Below are 21290 nucleotides of genomic sequence, written 5' to 3' on the forward strand. Positions count from 1 at the left end.
ACCTGTAAGTGTATGTGCTGGGTCATGTGGTAACTCTGTGTTTAATCATTTGAGGAACTGACAGACGGCTTTGCCAAGTGGCTGTACCATCATTGTACCTTCCCATCAGCAGTGTACAAGGCTTCCATTTTCTTCACATCCTCAACACTTGTTAGCTGACTTTCTGATTCTAGCCATCTTAGTGCGCGTAAAGTGGTTTCATTGTGGTTTGATTTGTATTTCTCTGAGGACCAGGGTGTCCAGCATCTTTTCACATGCCTATTGGCCATTTGCACATGCTCCTTGGAGAAATGTCTATTTTTCAGATTCTTTGCCTATTTTTAAATTGGGTTGTCTTTTTACTATTGAATTGTAAGAGTTTTTATATATTTTATATGTTCTAGATACAAGCCCCTTATCAGACACATGATTTGCAAACATTTTCTCCCATTTTGTGGGTTGTCTTTTTCACGGTCTTTCTTTTTTTCAGAGACAGAGTCTCACTCTGTTGCCAGGCTGGAGTGCAGTGGCTCAATCATAGCACACCGTAACCTCAAACTCCTGGGCTCAAGCCATCCTCCTGCCTCAGCCTCCCAGAGTGCTGGGATTACAGGTGTGAGCCACCGTGCCCGGATTTTTTCACTTTCTTTTTTTTTTTTGAGACAGAGTCTCACTCTGTTGTCCAGGCTAGAGGGCAGTGGTGTCAGCCTAGCTCACAGCAACCTCAAACACCTGGGCTCAAGCAATCCTTCTGCCTCAGCCTCCCGAGTAGCTGGGACTACAGGCATGTACCACTATGCCTGGCTAATTTTTTTCTATATATATTTTTAGCTTTCCAGCTAATTTCTTTCTATTTTTAGTAGAGAATGCTCTTGGCCAGGCTGGTCTCGAACTCCTGACCTCGAGCAATCCTCCCGCCTCGGCCTCCCAGAATGCTAGGATTACAGGTGTGAGCCACGGCGCCTGGCCATTTTTTCACTTTCTTGATGGTGTCCTTTGATATACAAAAGTTTTTAATTTTTGTGAAGTCCAGTTTATCTATTTTTTCTTTTGTTGTTTATGCTTTTAGTGTCACATTTAAGAATTCATTACCAAATCTAAGGTCATAAAAATATAACCCTATGTCTTATTCTAAGCTTTTCACAGTTTTAGCTCTTACATTTATGTCTTTGATTCTTTTTGAGTTAACTTTTGTATATGGGGTGAGGTAAGGGTCCAACTTCATTCTTTCGCATGTGGCTATCTATTTGACTTAGCACCATTTGTTGAAAAGACCATTCTTTCTTTATTGGTTAGTCTTGGCAGCCTTGTTGAAAATCAGTTGACCATAGACATATGGGTTTATTTCTGGACTTTCAATTCTGTTCCATTGATCTATATGTCTAGCCTTTGCCAGTACTATTGTCTTGATTATCATTGATTTGTATTACGTTTTGATGTCAGGAAGTGTGAATCCTCCTACTTTACTCTTCTTTTCCAGGATTGTTTCATCTATTCTGAGTTCCTTGCAATTTCATATGAATTTTAGAATCAGTTTGCCAATTTCTACAAAGAAGTCAACTGGGATTCTAATAGGGATTGCATTGACGCTGTAGATCAGTTTGAGGAGACTTAACAATGTTAAGTCTTCTGATCCATGAACATGGGATGTTTTTCCATTTATTTAGATCTTTAATTTTTTTCAACAATGTTTTGTATTTTTCAGAGTATACATTTTGCAATTCTTTTGTTAAATTTATTCCTAAGACTATTATTCTTTTTGATGCTACTGTGAATGTTTTCTTAAGTTTATTTTTGGATTGTTCACGGAACATGTATAGAAATACAGTTGACTTTTGTATACTGGTCTTTTATCCTGTAATCTTCCTGTATTCAATTAGTTCTAATTTAGTGGATTATTTGGGATTTTCTCTAAACAAGATCATGTTATCTGTGAATAGGACAGTTTTATTTCTTCCTTTCCAATTTGGATGCCTTTTATTGCTTTTTTTTTTTTTTTGCTTAAGTGCCCTGGATAGAACCTCCAGTACAATTTGAATGGAAGTGACCAGAGCAGACCTCCTTGTCTTATTTCTGTTCTTAGGGGAAAAGTAACTCTGAATATTGATGCTTCTCCTGCCTTCCCTGGCTTGTTTTTGTTTTGCTTGTTTATTTGTTCTGTAACCTCACTACTCTGTTTTAGTGAAGTCTGTTTCCCCTGCAATGTGGAGCCTCTAATGACACTTCTCAGATAGATTTGTATATATTTATAAAAAGTAAATATAGATATTGTATATAATTACAAATGCACATTCGAATGTGCACATTCACCCTGGGAAGACCGTGTTTTTAGCAGGGTTCTTTTTGACTGTCTCTTCCTCTGATCTCTCTGTTAAACTGTCTGTTTCATTTGATATTACACCCATATGTTAGGCTCCCCTATGAAAGTACATAGAAATAGGCTCCACTAATTTTTTTTTTTTTTTTTTGGAGGCAGAGTCTTACTCTATTGCTTGGACTAAAGTGTCATGCTGTGGCATCAGCCTAGCTCACAGCAACCTCAAACTCCTAGGCTCAAGTGATCCTCCTGCCTCAGCCTCCTGAGTAGCTGGGACTAGAGGTACACACCACCATGCCAGCTAATTTTTTCTATTTTTAGTAGACACAGAGTCTCACTCTTGCTCAGGCTGATATTGAACTCCTGACCTCAAGCCATCTATCCTCCCGCCTCGGCCTCCCAGAGTGCTAGGATTATAGGTGTGAGCCACTGCACCTGACCAGGCTCCACTAATTATTATTTTTGACAGTGGGACATAAACTATTCAGCAGTCTGACACAATTAAATTCAGGCAAGGGTAGTTTTTCAAGCCAGTCTCTGAGCAGGTGGGCCCTTCTTAGCTGTCTCTCTTTTTGGTTCCCTCTCGTGAATTAGCTTGTCTATGGTTTAGTTTATTGCTTTTAATTAAGAGGAACTGTTGCTTTCAAGAATGTCCTTAAGCTTGAACTTCTCTACAATCTGTTTCAAATAAAGTCAGTTCCTTTGGGGACAGTTCAGAGCTTTTTTTTCTTACTGGCTGTCTCGCCCCCTGGATGATGTCTGTGACTTGCCACTCAAAGAGCTGGGTGGATGTGGTAGCCTGCATCCTCCTGGCTGGCTTCTCCTGGTGTGACTCTTTGCCCTTCCAGTGAACTAGGCAAGGGTGATCAATCAGAACTCCGGTCTTCTTGACCTGCTGCACCTAGGGTAGAGCTTCTACCCTGTGGGTCAAGGGAGTCCTCAAACTCTTGGCCATACTCACCAGGAATTTAGCTCCAGCTGCTCCCAGTGAAATACAGTAACCCTTGATTGAGAGTTGAGGGCAAAGGAAGCCCCAGCCTGACTGCATCTGCCCAGGGAAGAGCTTCGGTGAGGCTCAGCTGGGGATGGGGAATAGGGAGGGAGTGGGATGTGATTCAAATGCCACAGACTCTTGCTGTTCTTGTAGAGTTTCTTGAATAAATGTTTCTACATTTGTTGTATGCTCTTAGGACAATTTCTAGAGACTTTAAATGATTGTTGTTGCAGGGTTTTTGTTTGTTTGTTTTTTGAGACAGGGTCTCATCTTTCTTACCCAGGGTGGAGTGCAGTGGCACGATCATAGCTCACTGCAGCCTCGAACTTCTGAGCTCAAGTGATCCTCCTGCCTCAGCCTCCTTAGTAGCTAGGACTACAGGTGTGTGCCACCACACCTGGCTGATTTTTCTTTTGTAGAGATGGGGTCTCGCTATGTTGCCCAGGCTAGTCTTGAGAACTCCTGCCTCAAGCGGTCCTCTCACCTTGGCCTCCCAAAGTGCTGGGAGGAAGTTGTGATCTGTAAGCCACCTGCCCTGCCTATTGTTGTAGTTTTTAAAAATAGTTTTCACCAGCTTTGCTGGTTTCTGTATGGAGCTTCTCACGCTGCCATCCTGGAAGTGGAACTCCGTGAGTGGCATTTCTTATCAAATGCTGTGGTCCTCACACACAAAACCTCAGAGAAAGGTCCTCAAGTTTGCTCTGCACACAGGGCCCCTCCACAATGGGGAGAAGGGATTGTCATTGTATGTCACGTTTTTATTTAGCACCACATATGTCCCCACTTTGATCCACAGTTCTTGCAGAGGTCCCTGTCCTCCCTGCTCTCCTGGAATGGAATGGAATGGAATCTTAGATGATGCAGCCCGTGGTAATACTGGCTCAGCAGTAGCATGTTACACACATGGCTCACTGGGGCACCAGGGATTCCCCATGCACTCTGCTAGCACTCTACCTCCCACCGTACTTGTACTTCTCTCTTTGCATTCCCCTGTCCCTTCTTTAGGACATCCCTTCTCTCATAGGATAGGTAGGGCTGCTCCTAGGCTGGGGAATCCCAAGGGCATCCCTGGAGAGGAGGGTACACAGGGACAGTTGCTGGGCAGCCCCCAGCCAGACTGGCCTCCAGGCAGGAGAAGCGGAGCCAGCAGCGAAGGAAGCCTGTGCTCTGTAAGAAGCGGAGTCGGACGTCCTTCTGCGCTGATGCGCGGAGATCTCCCGGTCCCCATGCTCCTCCAGAGCAGCCAGTGGGATGCTGTCATACCCAGAGATCAGATCAAAAGGAACAAGTGCACAGGCCTGCCAGGTCATGGGGCTCACAGATCCCAACTCCCTCTGGGCTGGCCATCTCTGCGTGGCTCTGGGGTCTTGCTTCCCCAGGACATCATTGATTCTGGTGACACAGAGCTCCCGTCTGGCCTGGGTTGCCCCAGCTCAGCACACACAGGGCCTCATCTCTGTGTTACTTCATTACCTCCCTGAGAGTCAGTTAGAGGCCTGATCTGGTGAGATGTGGGCTCAGCTGTGGCCATGAGGGGCTGCGAGGCCCCACTCTCCATGGGGTGGTGGGAGTGTGTCTGTTATACTCACACGGGGCACACAGCACTGAGGGAACGACTCCCACCCCCATGGAGGCCACTTCTCCTTCTAAGGACCAACTATTGTCTACACCCAAGGATGAGGGGCCATGTTTTGAACTATATAATACATTGTAAGACACAGACTCACAAAATCCATTTCCACATCTGTGGGGCAGGTGACACGATGCACCCTCGGGATCCAGGCAGAAAACCCCACTTTTCCCTCTCCCAGGTCCCCCCTCCTCCTGCCCCTACCAGGGTCCCTCCTGGAATGCTGCACCTCTCAGGGAACTCCGTGTTCAGAGACCCCTTCACAGCACAGCCCTGGGCCCTCCTTGCGTATTCATTCCACAGTAAATCCACATTTATTAAGCACCAACTTTGTGTGCCTGACCCTAAGCTGGTCCTGGGCATGCTCGAGGAGACCTCTCTGAGATTGTTTCCATATCTGTCAAATGGAGACGCACTCCCTGGTGCTGTGACGACCGCTGCACTGAATCGTAATGCAGTATCAGTCCTTCCCAGAGCTGATGCTTGCAGGGCGCTCTGTGGTGAGCACTGTGCTGAGGGGTCACCCAGGGTCTGGTCGAGTCCTTGTGGCCATGCTGTTGGACTGGGGTCCCAGTTCCCCTTGTATAGACAAGGGCTGTCCCACCCCTGAGCAGGCCCTGAGACAGGAAGGCAAGTGCCAAGCAAGGGTTCAGAGCTGGTGCTGCAGAGGCCAGGGCCAACGTCCCTCCCCAAGAAGACCTCCTGACTTGGGTGTCTCCTTTGTCTGCCTCCTTCACTCCTCGCTCCTCAGCTCTTTGTCCACTGTCCCTCCTGCGACAGGTGGTTGCTTCCCCCGACTCTGAGGGCTCCCGGGAAGGACGGTGCCTCCCACATCCCGCAGCAGGGCACTCGTCGCACCTCTGTGAGCACCTGTGCTGCGCCTGACCCGGGCGCCGCTGAGGCTGGGAGCCTGTGCGCAGCCACACGCGAGGTGCGGCACTGGGCACAGGAGTCCTGGGAGACTCCAGAGGGAGCAGCGTCCACACCCGCTGTGCTCGAGCATGCCCGTCTGGGCCGGGACAGCTTGTAATTCAGGCACCAGGGAGAACTTTGGCCAGAGATGAAATATTCTGAGGCCTGTTTTCTGTCTCTGACCCAATGATCTAGTGCTCAGGCCACAGGGCCGTCTCCCAGGGGCTGATGAGTGAACTCCCTCTATGAGGGAGGCAGAGGTGCCAAAGCACCAACAAACTGCCCGATGCTTGCTGCCAATGTGGGCACGACCAGTGCTGCTCGGAACACCTCAGCCTGGCCCTGCTCAGCGTACCCAGGAAGATACCAACATCTGTGAAATCTGAGGCTGCCACATTGGTTTCTGTGTATTTGGTGGGAAATTGTAATTGAAAACAGTGAAGTAACGGCAGAGACAGAGAGTGAATACGTGAGCTCGAGCGCGCGCCTGGGAGCTGCTCAGAGCGCACCTGGGCCGCCCTGTGGTTCACAGTGGGGAGTGCCGTGCCCAGGCCAGGACGCTGACACCCAGAGGCGGCAGAGGCTTGACTTCAGGCCCCCAGCATCCGCATGAGGGTCTCAGGCGCTGCTCGCCCTCCCTGGGGAGATGAGGGAGAGCAGGGCCAACACTGAGATCCACGTCTAGTCTGTTGTTATTTTTTTTATAAATAAATAGAAATCCAAGCTAAGATGGACCAACAGAACTGAAAAGAGAGTTAATAGGAAATAGGTAAACAGCCGTGCCATCCAGGGTGGTACAATGCCTCTTGTTTCTCCACATCGCTGCTAGTGACTTGATGTCTGGGGACCAAGAGAGCGTGAAGGGACCTCTGGCCTCACCCTCATGCTTCAGTGCTCAGGTACTGGAGCTCTACCCAGTTCCTGTGCCGACTTTCATGTTCTGTGAATGAATCGTTGACGGTACTTCAGAGGCACACGTCTGTGCACCAATGGAAACTTAGGTAACCTCACAAGGCTGAGGGTGCTCAGCCTGCCTGCTCCCACCTGCCAGGCTGAGCTGCCTTGGTAGGGAGATTCCTCACTCCGGAGGGACCACCAGGGCCTCCTGGTTGCGCAACAGCTCTGTAACAGACAGCGTTTGACCCCAAGGAGCAGCACCGCACGTTTCAAATCTTTTTTCTCCTGCTTTGCCTGTTCTTGGCCCTTTCCAGAACAGGCAACAAGGCAGAGAAAGGATTTGTGAGCTGGAGTGGGAGCTGGCGTAGGGAAGGATCCAGAGCCATTTCCAGAGATGCCCAGAACTTGGTGGACACAGATGGGGAGCCTAGGACCAACAGGCCTCTAGCCCAGCACGGGCCCTGCTGTCACTGCCAAGCAACCTGGGCCTGGGCCTCAGTTTCCCCCTTGATCAAATAGCCTTGATGTCAGTATCTAGGCCTGGGGCTTAAAGAGATAAAGGATTTAGCTGAGTGTGGGCACAACAAACAAGCAGTCCTGTTGGTTCTGACCTGGAATTGTAGTGCACCTCCACAGCACTGTCCTGAGAGTGAAATGAGGTCACGTACTAAGTGCCACCAACTGGAAAGCGTTAACAGGCTCTGGGCTGCCAAAAACTCAGCACCATCTGACACCAGAGAGAGCTTCCTAAACCGGGGCTGTGCGTCACCACCTGGGGGTGTAAAAGCTGACACCGAGCGTTACACTGTGTGTCACAGTATTCTAAATCATTTAGTATTTACATGAGCACAGAAATAAACTACGATGAGAAAGTATTAGTTTTTATGTGAACTAATCACCGCAGACAGCACGTTTGCTCCCCGGCAGCTCCGGAGCTCGGAGTCTGGTGTTGGGGCGAGGCCAGGCAGGGCGCGGGCGGGCTCTCCCGGGCTGTCCCGTCCCGGACCAAGCCGTCCCTCTCCCGGGTGGTGGAAAACAAGCCTGACCTTGGCAGCCTTCCAGGATGGTGGAGCCCGCGGGAGGCGCCGCCCCGGGGAGGAGCCTGGGGGAGCGGACCCGGCCGGTGGCAGCGGGGTGGCGAGGGCCGCTGGCCCTCTGCGCCGGTCCTCCCGGGTCTCGCCACGCCGCCCCCACTCCCCGCGGCCTCCTGCCTTCTGCCGGCGCCCGGGAGGAGGACCCCAGCCCGGTGCGGCCTGACCCGGCCGTGCGCCTGGACGCGCCCGCCGCCGGCGCTCCTTCTTCGCGTTCTTGCCCAGCCGATAACTCGCCCGGGCATCGCCCTGCTCGGCCCCGCAGTGAAAACTTGGCTTCGGGTTCCCAGGGCGGCACGCAACAGGCGGGAACCTGCCCGCTCACGCCCCGCGGGGTCCTCCCCGCGCCGCGCCGGCGTCGTCCGCCTCCCCTGCGCGACCCTCCCCCTCGCGGCGCGACCTCCCTGCCCCACGTGTCCCCGCGACAACATCGCTGTGAAAACACGCTGCTGTGCTCTGGCTTAAAACCCCTCTGTGGACCTCACTCCCACCTGCCCCGCTGCCGCGCCTTGTCCGGACAGCAGGGCGCGGGGCGTGCGCGCTCTCCGTGCCCGCCTGCTGTCCTCCCGCTCCAGCTCGCTCCGCCTGAGCCCTGCCGATGCCCGCGGTCTGTCTTACCTGTGCGACGTTGCATGGCTGATCGCTTCTTTGTCTTAGAAATCATTTTTTCTTGTTGGCTGGGCGCAGTGGCTCACACCGTTAGTCCCAGCACGTGGGGAGGCGGAGGCAGGGAGACCGCCTGAGCCCAGGTTGCAGGGAGCTATGATTGCGCCATGGCACTCCAGCCTGGGCGACAGAGCCAGACCCCGTCTCTAAAGAAATTAAAAAAAAGAAGAAGAAGAAGGAAGGGAGGGAGGGATGGAGGAAGGAAGGAAGGAAAGAAAGAAATACTTTCCCTTGGCCTCCAGCACCTCTGTCCCATGGTTCTCCTACCTCGCTGGCCGTCCCGGGTCTCTCTGAGGGCTCCTCATCACCACCCCAACCTTTTAATGTTGAAATGCCTGGGAGCTCTTCTCTGGAGCACTCAGTACGTTGGCCACCTCAACTTTCCTCACTGAAGGCTCATGGTTCCCGAATGTTCCTCGTATCCTGGGCCTCTCTCCTGAATTCAGGCTCCTATCCAGTTGTCTCCCAACATCTCCACTTGAATGTTTCAAAGGAATCTTGAGCTGAACGTGCAACTGCCTCCACCCCGCGGCCTCTGCTGTAAATGGAGACGCCATTCATCTCACCAAGATTGTAGGCAAAACGTCTTCCCTCACACCCAGTGCACACACCGTAAGCAAATCCCGTTGAGCCAGGGCTAAAGGTGTACCCAGCAGTAGACTACTGGTCCCCACGTGCCCTGCCACGACCTTGGTTACAAGTCACAGTAAGTGTTTCCCGGGGTAGCGCAGAAGCCTCCCAGCTGGACTTGCTGAGTGACAGTCATCAGCTTTGCCACTGGATCACTTCTCACGTCATGTCCGTCCTCGGAGCACACCTGCTGGTGGCTCACGTTTCCCTCAGGATACAATCTGGAGTCCTCGCAGTGTTTCACAAGACCCCGTCTCTACACTTGCCTCCTCTTCCTCACACCCTGGCTGCTTCAGCCCCACTCGCTTTCCCGCGGAGCCTGGCGCCAGGCCCTCTCCCACGCAGCACTTGCGCCCTCCCTTGATAGACAGCTCAGCTTTTCCTCCAGTGTCACCTTCTTATGACACCTTTCCTAACTACCCTGTTTTAAAATGTAATTCCTCTATCATTGCTCATCTTCCTTCCTGGCTGGCTCAGCATTCCCGGGGTCCCACACAATGCGTCTGTCACACCAGACAGGCCAGTCTCTAAGGTCAGGGCTCCTCTCAGCTGGCTGCTGCACCAGCACTTAAAACACTCTAATCATTTAAAGCAGAAAAGAGTTCTCCCTCACTCCTTGGTCCCCCTGGAGTTCCCCTGGGCTCTCTTTGTCACTCTTTGGGGCACACATACCCTTGGGGAGCTCACTGCCCTCCCCACCCGGGCTCTCCCTGCTCCTGTAACAAGCGCGGGGGACGCTGCCAGCCCCTCAGGCTGCCATGTGGATTCTTATTCCCGTCCTGAAACGCTTCCCTCCAGGAGTGTCTATCCCACCACACTGTCCCCTCTGCCCTCCCACAGGTGTCTGAACGCCCACATCCCTGCGAGCCGTGTTGATAAGGCTGCTCTTTGGAGCCTCATAGTGGACAGTGTGGCCTTGTGGTTAGGGGCATGGACCTAGTGCCCACTTGGGTTCAGATCCTGACCCAGTCACTTGGCTGCGTTGCTTAGGGCCAGTCACTTCCTGCTGGAGAATTGGATGCCTTTCTGACAGCCCGAGATAATGATAGCACCTCCCTGCTGGGCAGCCCTCAGGGCTGGGGCCTCGTGGACACACGCGCCCAGTGCCCCGGGGGTCCCACCACGTGGCCCTGCCTCAGGCCCAGGTGGCTGGTGCTTCGTCTCACGCAGTCCTTTCCACCTCTTGTGCACCTGTCTCCCCTCCTGACACCCAGGAAGTCGGAGTTGTCCTCTGGTCCCTCACACAGCCAAAGCCCAGGAAACTCGGGACTGTCCCCTCTTGACGCGCCGCTCTTGCTGGTGCCCTCTGGCCTTTCTGAATCTGAACTGGCCCTTACCTTGCCCCCACTTCCCGCCAACTGCGCAGGCGGCCTCCGGCTGTCTCGTGTCTCCATCCCCATCTTCCCATGGACTGACCCTGATGCCAGACCTGGTCCCGTTACACGATGGCAGCTGTGGAAAACTCCTGACCACTCCTCCCCTCCACCCACCGTGGAATTTCCTCAAGGCCGTGTCTGGCCCCTTCCAGAAACCCTCTGCTGGGTTCCTCCCTCCTCCCCCATCGTGTCCAGCTCCTCTGCTCTGACCACGCTCCACCCAGTCCACTCAGTCTCCTGTGCTACCTGACACCCAGCGTCCGCCCTTGCAGCAGCTCAAGCCCACGGCATGTCAGCGCCCCTGCCCCTGTCTGCTGCACCGGCCCTCATGGGACAGAGAACTGGAGGTGGCCTGGAGCTGCTCAGGGCTATGCACAGGAGTGATTCAGGTCAGAGGGACTCCAAGGACCAGGGTCACTGCTGGGCAGGACTGGCCAGGGACCATGGCCAAGATCCCTTTGGAACTGAGGCATTGGTCCCACAGCTACTGGAATAGTGGCCACTAGTGGTTCTCAGCTGAGTCCCCTCCAAGAATTGCCCTGGGCCCATAGTCACACCACCTTTCTGGACACCTTGGCACCCCAGGCCTGGAAGTGCAGTGCTTCCTTGCCTCAGGGCAGGGCGTGCCTGAGCAGCCATCCCAGCCCAGGGCTCCCCCAGGGATTGAGAGGTCTCTGTTGCTGCTTCTTTCTGTCCCCTTCTCTGTCCGACAGGGGCTGCCCTGTGTCTATTCCGCACTAAACTTCCTGCTGCACAGGGCCAATTCAGGCCATTTTCCCTGGGAGCTTGACCCACAGCAGTTGGGTCCAGGGTAGTCAAGGAAGCAGGCTTGACACAGGGTGCTGGAGCTACGTTACCGGCTGGCCCCAAACTGGCTGGGTGGCGGGTTGACATGCTACAGTGGCATGCTATAGTAGGTTAAATTGTTGGAACTTTCACAGTTGGTGAATTTGAATGGGAAAAAAGTGCACTGGGGATTCAATATCTCAGACTTCTGAGAGGCTCTGAGGATGGACTAATTAAAGGTCTGGAATTGGATGGCTGCAGCGGAGACATGGATTGGAGGAAGACAATGAAAGGCCAAGGCATCGTCACTGCAGGGCAATGGCAGTCAGGGGGCCCTGCGGCTACAGTTAAAACAGATGCTTTACTTCCCGCTGCTGCTGTTGGAGGACTGGAAATGCTGAGACTCCAGCCCAGGGGTAACAAGAGCTGGAGAAAAGAGGCAGTGTCAGTCCTGTCAGTCTAGTGTATGTGCGCAGGGGCGCCCTGAGGCTTGGAATGGGGCCATCGGAGAGTCCCCTCCCCCGCTGCTGAGACACCATACCTCAGAGGGGTGACAGAAGTACTACAAAGATTCAGGCCCCCCATTAATGAAGGCTCTTACTATTATAACTTTATTGAGGCTTAAGTGACAGACAACCAACTACCCATGTTCAAAGTGTAAAATTCAGATTCTTTTTTTACTTGTGTATTATAACAGTTATATTTGTAATTGCCAAATACAAGGGCACGGGGATTTTGGGGATTGACAGACTGTTGTATATCTAGATTACAGTGGTGGTGGTTACATGACCATGGGTGTAAAATTTGAAGGTTTTCTGTTTTTTCTTGTGATGGGTGTAAAAATGTGAAATTTTGACATATGTATACACCCATTGCAATCATCACCACAATCAAGAAAATGAATATATCCATCACCCAAAACCTTTACTTGTGCCCTTTTGTGATCCATTCCTCCCTGTCCCACGGCCCGACTCCCCAGTGCCAGGCTGCAGGCAGCTGCTGATCTGCTTTCTGCGTAGTTTGCAGTTTCTAGAATTTTCTATAGATGGAACCATACAATATATACTTTTTTGTCTGGCTTCTTTCCATCAGCATAATTATCTTGAGATTCATTGGTATTGATGTGAATGTTAATAGTTCATTCTTTTTTATCGCTGAATATTAATAATAGTATTCCACAGTATGGATATGCCATCATTTGTCTGTCCAGCCCAGCTCACAGCAACCTCAAACCCCTGGGTTCAAGTAATGCTCCTGCCTCAGCCTCCCAAGTAGCTGGGTCTACAGGCGTGTGCCACCATGCCCGGCTAATTTTTTTTGTTTCTATTTTTAGTTGCCTGGCTAATTTTTTTCTATGTTTAGTAGAAACAGAGTTTTGCTCTTGCTCAGGCTGATCTCGAACTCCTGAGCTCAAGAGATCTCCCGCCTCCTCAGCCTCCCAGAGTGCTAGGATTACAGGAGTGAGCCACCACACCCCACCTGTCCAAATCTTTTATTCACTTTTAAAAGACAGAAATACAAATGCTACAGTGTAAGTAAACATTCCCAGCCTTCGCCTGTCTCCTGAGGTGTTGGTGTTTTGGCTGCTCCTTATGGGGCCCTTGCTGTGGGGACAGGCAGAGGTGGGAAGAGTCTAGCAAGGGCTGCTGTCAGAACAGGCCTGCGAGCACCTGGGGGAAATCCAACACTCTCTCTGCAGGGGAAAAGAGGGGAGAGGAAGGGAAGGCTGGACCTCGGGGGAGAGGGGCAAATGGGGAGAGAGGCTGGGGAGAGACTGGGGGATCCACTGGGAGGGACGCTTTGGACAGGGAGGTGGGGAAGATGACTTAGGGGAGTTTTTTTTTTTATTTTAGCATATTATGGGATGGGGAAGTTTTGCTTTGCACTGTGAGATAGACCCCTCAAGAAAACCCTGAGCAAATCTCCCTGTAACTGCGCAAAGCTTTTGAGGTTGGACTGTATTACTTTTGGCTGTGTCTGTACACTAAGATGACCTGGAGAAGGGGTGATGTTTTGTCTGGGTGGTATGTAAGCCCTGAGCAGCTGTAGCTTTGTTCCTGGTGTCGGCTTCATAGATGGCACCTGAGATAGCTGCAGAAGTCAGGTGATGGAGGGTTGCAGGTGGGGAAGCATTTTTAAAAATAATATGTATTTAAAATTTTTTTTATTTTGAAATGATTATAGTCCCACAGGTAGTTGAAAAAAAAAAATGTGCAGGGAAATTTCATGTACCCTTTGCCCCTCAAGAAAACCCTGAGGAAAGCTCTCCGTGACTGCGCAAGGCTTTTGAGGTTAGACTGCACATTTTCCAGTGAAAACATTTTCCCCAACTACAGTGTGCTATCAAAATCAGGACATTGACATTGGCACAGTCCACAGAGCTTATTCAGACATTATCCATGTTGCACACAGTCATTTGTGCGTGTTGTATGAATGCGAATAGTTCAATGCAATTTTATCACATGCACAGATTTGTGTAACCAGAACCACAATCAAAATATAGAACAATTCTCACCGCGGGAGCCCCTCATGTGACACCTTTGCTTACAACAGCCATCCTCCTCTCCCTCTTTTGCTCCTAACCCCTGGCCACCACTAAACTGTCAAAAATGCTATATAAATAGAATCATACCGTATGTGGCATTTTGAGTTTGACCTTTCCTACTCAGCATAATTCGCTTGAGGTCCATGCAAGTTGTTGAACTTATCAATAGTCTGTTCCTTTTTACTGATGAGGAGTATTCCATGGTATGGATATACCAAAGTTTGCTTGGCTAGTCACCCATTGAAGGACAGTTGTGTTTTTCCCAGTTTTTTGCAATTATGAATAATGCTGCTATGGACATTTGTGACCAGGTGTTGGTGTGAACATGTTTTCATTTCTCTGTGATAGTTGTCCAAGAGTGTGATTGCTGGATCGTATGGTGAGTGTATGTTTAGTTTTATAAGAAACTACCAAACTATTTCCCAGGCTGGGAAATAGTGCCATTTTATAATACATTCCCACCAGCAATGTGTGACCCAGCTTCTCTGCATCCTCACCGCCCTTTGGTGACATCACTAATCATCATTCTAGTTGTTCTGATAGGTGTATAGTGATAGCTCATTGTGGGTTTAATTTGCACTGCTCTAAAAGCCAATGATATTGCTCATCTTTTCATGAGCTCATTTGCCAATGTATATCCTCTTTGGTGAAATATACATTCATGTCTTTTGCTCATTTACTAATTAGATTGTTTTTTTAATTGGGTTGCTTGTCTTCTTATTATTGAGTTATGAGTTCTTTATGTATTATAGATTCAAGTCCTTTGTTGGATACATATTTTGGAAATATTTTCTCCCAGTCTATAGCTTCCCTATTTCTTTTTCCTTTCTTTTGTTTTCTTTTTCCTTTTTTTGCTGCTCAACATTCCACAATGCACATAGCTTCTCTGTTCATTAAGAACCAAAGTTTTAATTTTGAGGAAATCAAATTTATTGAATTTTTAAAATGGATTATGTTGTTTGTGTCTTATCTAAGCAATCTTTGCCAAACCAGAGGTCATTAAGATGTTCTCCTATGTTTTCCTGCAGAAGTTTGTGCTAATTGCACGTTAACCATCCTACGTGTACGACTGCTGACAAGACCTACAGGACTCAAACAGTTTATACTCATGCTTGATTACAGGCAAAGATGCAAAAGTGGAAGATGGAAACACACTGAAGGGGTTTGGAAATCTTTGTTGCTGTTGTTTTTTAAACGAGATGGGGCCCTGGTCTATCACCCAGGCTGGAGTGCAGTGGCACAATCATGGCTCACTGAAGCCTCAGACTCCTGGGCTTGAGTGATCCTCCCACCTCAACCTCCCAAGTAGCTGGGACTACAAGTGTGCACCACCATACCTGGCTAATTTTTAAATTTTTTGTAGAGATGGGGCCTCACAGCATTGCCCAGGCTGGTCTCAAACTCCTAGCCTCAAGCGATCCTCCCACCTCCTTCCCCCAAAGTGCTAGGATTACAGGTGTGAGCCACCACGCCTGGCTGTTCTTTTTTTTTTTTTAACACTGGGACACACAGGATGCACTTTGATTTCAGATCTGGAACCACAGGCACACTGTGTGTGGGAAGCACCTCAATACTGAGATGCCCAGATTCTGCTTATTTTGGGGGTGGGAAGGTCTCATAGGCACATTATAGCTTTGTGACCAGCCTTAACTTTCAAAATCCTTCAAACCCCACTAAAACCACGTACAAATAATGAATTCAATTATTGTTGAACAATGTCAGCAGGCTGGTAGTCTTGTCCTGAAACAACTCATGGACCTGTGGTTGTGGAACATCATTTATCTTTAGTTAATCCATCCCACAGCATTGGCCAAGCGGCAATACCTTGAGATAAACATGTGTGTCAAGGTTCTCCAGAGAGACAAAACCAATAGGAGCTCTATAATTATACATATAGGTCTGGATATATGAGAGGGGATTTATTAGGGGAATTGGCTCACACGATTATGGAGGCTGAGAAGTCCCATGACAGGCCATCTGCAAGCCAGAAACCCTGGGATGCTGGTAGTGTGGCTCAGTTCCAGTCCGAAAGCCTCAGAACCAGGAAAGCCAATCATATAATTCTCAGCCTGAGGCTGAAGGGCTGAGAACCCAGGAGGCCTCTGGTGTAATCCTGGAGTCCCAAGGCTGGAGCCTGGAGTTCTGATGTCCACAGGCAGAAGCAGGAGAGATTCCCAGCTCCAGGAGAGAGATAGGAAATCCTTTTCTGTTCTATCTGGGCCCCCAGGCAACTGGATGGTGCCCGCTCACATTGCGGGTGGATCTTCCCCACCCAGTCCACGGACCCACATGCTAATCTCTGCAAACACCCTAACAGACATACCGCAAGTAATGCTTTACCAGCGTAGGTATTCCTTTTTTCTTTTATTTTTTTTATCTTCTGGTTACATTTTATATCTTTGCCTCACCCAAGCGAGGTTTAGAGGCATACCATTCCCCTCTACAATGCTCACTGTGTCTGTGTCCATTAGTTGTGAGTTTACCACCCTCCCAATCCCTTAATCCCTGGAGAATATTACTACCGTGTGAACACCATAGTGTTGATCAGTTAGTACCAATTTGATGGCGAGTACATGTGGAGGTTATTCCTCCGATCTTGTGATACCTCACTGCGGATAATAGGCTCAAGCTCAATCCAGGAAAATATAAGAGGTGCTAGATCACTGTCATTTCTTATTTTATTTTATTTTTGAGACAGAGTCTCGCTCTGTTGCCCAGGCTAGAGTGCCGTGGTGTCAGCCTAGCTCACAGAAACCTCAGACTCCTGGGATCAAGCGATCATTCTGCCTCAGACTCCTGAGTAGCTGGGACTACAGGGATGTGCCACCATGCCCAGCTAATTTTTTTCTATATATATTTTTAGCTGTCCAGATCATTTCTTTCTATTTTTAGTAGAGACGGGGTCTCGCTCTTGCTCAGGCTGGTCTCGAACTCCTGACCTCGAGCGACCCTCCCGCCTCGGCCTCCCAGAGTGTTAGGATTATAGGCGGGAGCCACCACGCCCGGCCTATCATTTCTTATTATTGAGTAATATTCCATTGTATACATATACCAAATGTTAATAATCCACTCATGAATTGACAGGCACTTGGGTTGTTTCTACATTCTTGCAATAGTGAATTGTGCTGCCATAAACATTCAGGTGCAGATGTCTTTTTTTTTTTTTTTTTTAGACAGAATCTCACTCTGTTGCCCGGGCTAAAGTGCCGTGGCATCAACCTAGCTCACAGCAACCTCAAACTCCTGGCTAAGCAATCCTCCTGCCTAAGCCTCCCAAGTAGCTGGGACTACAGGCATGCGCCTCCATGCCCGGCTAATTTTTCTATATATATTTTTATCTGTCCACATAATTTCTTTCTATTTTTAGTAGAGACGGGGTCTCACTCTTGCTCAGGCTGGTCTTAAACTCCTGAGCTCAAACAATCCTCCCGCCTCGGCCTCCCAGAGTGCTAGGATTACAGGCGTGAGCCACCACGCCCGGCCCAGATGTCTTTATTATAGAATGTCTTTTGTTCTTTGGGGTAGATGCCTAATAGTGCTATTGCTGGATCGAACGGTATTTCTATTTTTAGCTCTTTGAGGTATCTCCAAATTCTTTGCCACAGAGGTTGCACCAATTTGCAGTCCCACCAGCAGTGTAAGAGTGTTCCTGTCTCTCCACATCCTCGCCAGCATTTGTTGTTTTGGAATTTTTTGGTAGAGGCCAATCTCACTGGGGTTAGGTGATATCTCATTGTGGTTTTGCTTTGCATTTCTCTAATGATTAGAGATGTTGAGTATTTTTTTAATATGTTTGCTGGTCATTCTGTCTTCTTTTGAAAAGTTTCTGTTCATTTCCTTTGCCCATTTATTGATGGGGTTGTTTGATTTTATCTTGTTGATTTTTTTTAAGTTCTAGGTAGATTCTTGTTATCAGCTCTTTATCGGATGTGTAGAGAGCAAATATTTTCTCCCATTCTGTAAGCTGTCTATTCACTCTAATGATAGTTTCCTTGGCTGTGCAAAAGCTTTTTAATTTGATCAGATCCCATTTATTTATTTTTGTTGCTGCTGTGATTGCTTTGGGGGCCTTCTTCAAAAATTCTTTGCCTACAGCCTAGGTATTCCTTAATCCAGTCATGTTGACACTGAAAATTAACCATCACCATGTGGTTAATACATATCAGCTGAGATTAACCCCTGCTATACAAGTTTTATAGTTTTAGCTTTCACATTTAGGTTTAGGATGCATTTTGAGTTAATTTTTGTATACACAATTGATGATTGCATCTCATAGCTCCCACCAACAAGGATAAAGCACAGTGCTAAGTAGGCTCCCTTGGGTTTAAAGTTAGCAAATACTGCTCCCCACCCCCTGAATAAATAAATAAGTAAATAAATAAATAAAGTTAGCAAATCCCCTGGGTGGGAATTGTGCTCCAGCCACTTACTGAATCATATGAAGCCTGTCGGCTTTGACTGAGGCCCAGAGCAGGAAAGGGCTCTACAGTGAGTTCCGGTTGTGATGTTAGCAGCTCTGCCCCTTGCACCATAAGATCTGGCAGATTTTATTATATTTGCTATATCTGTGGTAGGAAAAGATGGTATTTGGAGTTTATGGGAAGTCCTCGTGGGAGAATCACAATACAGACACTGAGGGTTCTGGATCAAGACCAGACTCTCTGTAACAGAGAATTATATATATACCGTCCAAAAAACCAAAAGCAGCTCCCAGCATGCTACGGGATCCCGATGGAGACCTGCAGCCAACACTGCTCTGCCTGGGCTGATTCTGCCAGACCCACTGAGCCGTAGGGGTCCGCAGGCCCAACAGCAGCACACAGTAAGATGGTAGTGGTTCACCAAGACGAAGCCTGAGCAGGGCCAGGTGGCACACATAAGCGGCACAAGCCATCTGGCCGGGGCCCCATGTTGCCCAGTAATGTTGGATCAAGGCCCCCCTCTGTCAGTTCAGGACTGGGGCTGTGTGAGGGTCCCTCTTAGACGTCTGATGAAGGTGGGAGGAAAAGGGCCACACTGGGGTCATGGGTGTGTTACTTGATAGGTGGGTATAAGCCAACAAGGCTGCTGTGCTACAGCCCCACAAGGTGGCCCTGAAAAACAGTGGTGAGGGAAAATCTTCCCAGTCGGCAGAAATTCAGACAGTGCGCCCTTTCACTTTGTATGAAAAGAGGTAGCAGACTGAGGTTAGAGCATATATGAACTCATGGGTAGTGACTGATGGCTTGGCTGGTGATCAGGGACCTAGAAGAAAGATTGGTAAGTATGGTAGGCTGAAAAATGACCCAATCCCAATATACTCTTGTCCTCATTCTGGAACCTGTGAATGGGACCTTATTTGGAAAAAGGGCTTTGCACATGTGATTAATTTAAGGATCTTCAGATGAGGAGATCATGCTAAATTATCTGGGTGAGCCCTAAATGCCATCACAAGTGTCCTCACAAGAGAGAGGCTGAGGGCGACCAGACACACAGCTAAGAAGGCCACGAGTTGTAGAAGCAGCCTCAAGGCCCAGGAGTGCCAGCACAGCTGTAAGCTGGAGGATGGGAGGCACAGATTCTACCCCAGAACGTCTAGGGAAAGTACAGCCCTGCTGACACTTTGATTTCAGGCTTCTGGCCTCAAAACTGTCAGAGAAAAAAAAATTGTTCTTTTACGTCACTAAGTTTGTGGTAATTTGTTGTGTTAGCCCAGGAAATGAAAAGAGAAGGCCAGGCCTGAGGAGGTCTCTGCAGAAGCCCGTGGATGGAGCTATGGGAGTGAGTGTGTGCAGGTCCAAGTAGCACAGGTAAATATCACTACCTCCCTCTGTTGTAGGACCCCGACCTTCAGCTGATGGGGTCACAGGGCTCCTGACGAGGTCTTATACTTACTCTCCCTTGTGCAGTGTGTCATGGTCCTGCCCATCCAGCCATGGCTTATGCCGCATGGGAATTAGCCACCTCCTTTTTCAACCCTTGTTAAGAAAGATCCTGTCTCGGTAACACCTGTCTTGTCTTCTGACATTTTATCTTCTCTCTCTGGTGTGGGGCCAAATTTCTGCTGCTCACTGCAACTGTTTGCAACTTCACATCATTGCCCCTGTAAGGCAGAGCGTCTAGAACAGAACTTCCATGGAGTTCTCACACAGTGGGCTGCTCCTGCCGGCACAGAGCTGCTGTAAGTCCTGCTGTAATGTTACCTGCTGTAACTCGCCAGCATCTCTTTCTGAGCCAGAGTGCAACTTCGTGCCTATCTGTATTTTTTTCAGTTTCCTTGGGGGGTGTGGGGGCCTTTTAACCTCTAAAATTTTGATCTATAAAATTCTTTTTAAAATCTTGCAATTGACCCATAGATAACCAGATTTCCAATATATTTTTAAAATTCTGGGCCAGGCATGGTGGCTCATGCCTGTAATCCTAGCACTCTTGGAGGCTGAGGCAAGAGGATCGCTTGAGCTCAGGAGTTCGAGACCAGCCTGAGCAAGAGTGAGACCCTGTCTCTACTAAAAATAGAAAAATTAGCTAGGTGTGGTGGGACAAGCCTGTAGTCCCAGCTACTGGGGAGGCTGAGGCAGGAGGATCACTTGAGCCCAGGAGTTTGAGGTTGCTGTGAGCTAGGCTGAGGCCACGGCACTCTAGTCTCAGCAACAGAGTGAGACTCTGTCTCAAAACAAAAACAAAAAACCAATATATTTTAAAAATTCTGTTCTTATTTGGTTCCCAAATTAACAAGCAGATTTTCCACTAACCTTTAAGCCCTGACACTTCCTCCAAGAGATTTGCATTGTGCACTACTTCCTTGAAAAGAGGGTTTTGGGTTTGTCTTCGTTGTCTGATAAGGTTTTAGGCACTTTTAAATTTCTTTTACATTTAGCTTCATCTGAGGAAGCTAAGTTATTTGCTCTCTCTACCCCCCCAAAAGCAGAACTCCTCAGAAGAAAATGGCTCCCAAAATGAACATGCCCAGAACCCCTCTGAGAAACAGACCTGGGCTTCAGGTTTTCAGACAGAGGGGCCACTAGCGCCTCTGTAAACGTGTCATTAAGAGAACTGGCAGTGTCCAGCTCCAAGCCCACGGGGGACCTGGTGGGCAGCCTTTGCCATCCCGCCTGAGCCCCTTCCGGTCTTCCCATTCTAGACATCCCAGCCGGTGCATGTTGCGGCCTCCGGGTTCTGCTGCTGGGCCACGATCCTCACTTCTTTCACTGTCATCTGTCATCCTGCTTGTCTTTTGGGCTCCATTTCTAGCTGTTTCGTGGGTTTTATAGAGAAAGTTTCTTGGTGGGAGGAGGGGATGGGAGTCCAGGAGTGGTCAGGGGGAGGCACAACTTAGGTATCAGTGACATCACCTGGGGACAATGTATTTGAAGCCTTTATCCCTGCTCTCCGCAGCCCCTTCCCCAAGCCCAGGCAGTGGGGCCTTTACTTGGGCCTTAGACCCTCGGCTTCCGCCCGGCGTCCTGGCCTCTCCGGGGCCCCGCAGCC

General features: G+C 49.3%; 1 long non-coding RNA gene across 1 annotated transcript in view; it reads left to right on the forward strand.

Moving 5' to 3' along the window:
• Nucleotides 1-19610, forward strand: part of LOC123649889 — a 19704-nt gene extending 94 nt beyond the window's left edge. Inside the window, exons 2-3 of the long non-coding RNA XR_006739179.1 lie at nt 14852-14985; nt 19514-19610. This is a non-coding gene — a long non-coding RNA (uncharacterized LOC123649889). The remainder of the gene's footprint in view (nt 1-14851; nt 14986-19513) is intronic.
• Nucleotides 19611-21290: the final 1680 nt, after the last annotated feature.

Source organism: Lemur catta, chromosome 14 (genome assembly GCF_020740605.2).
Source record: "Lemur catta isolate mLemCat1 chromosome 14, mLemCat1.pri, whole genome shotgun sequence".
Classification (NCBI taxonomy): domain Eukaryota; kingdom Metazoa; phylum Chordata; class Mammalia; order Primates; family Lemuridae; genus Lemur; species Lemur catta.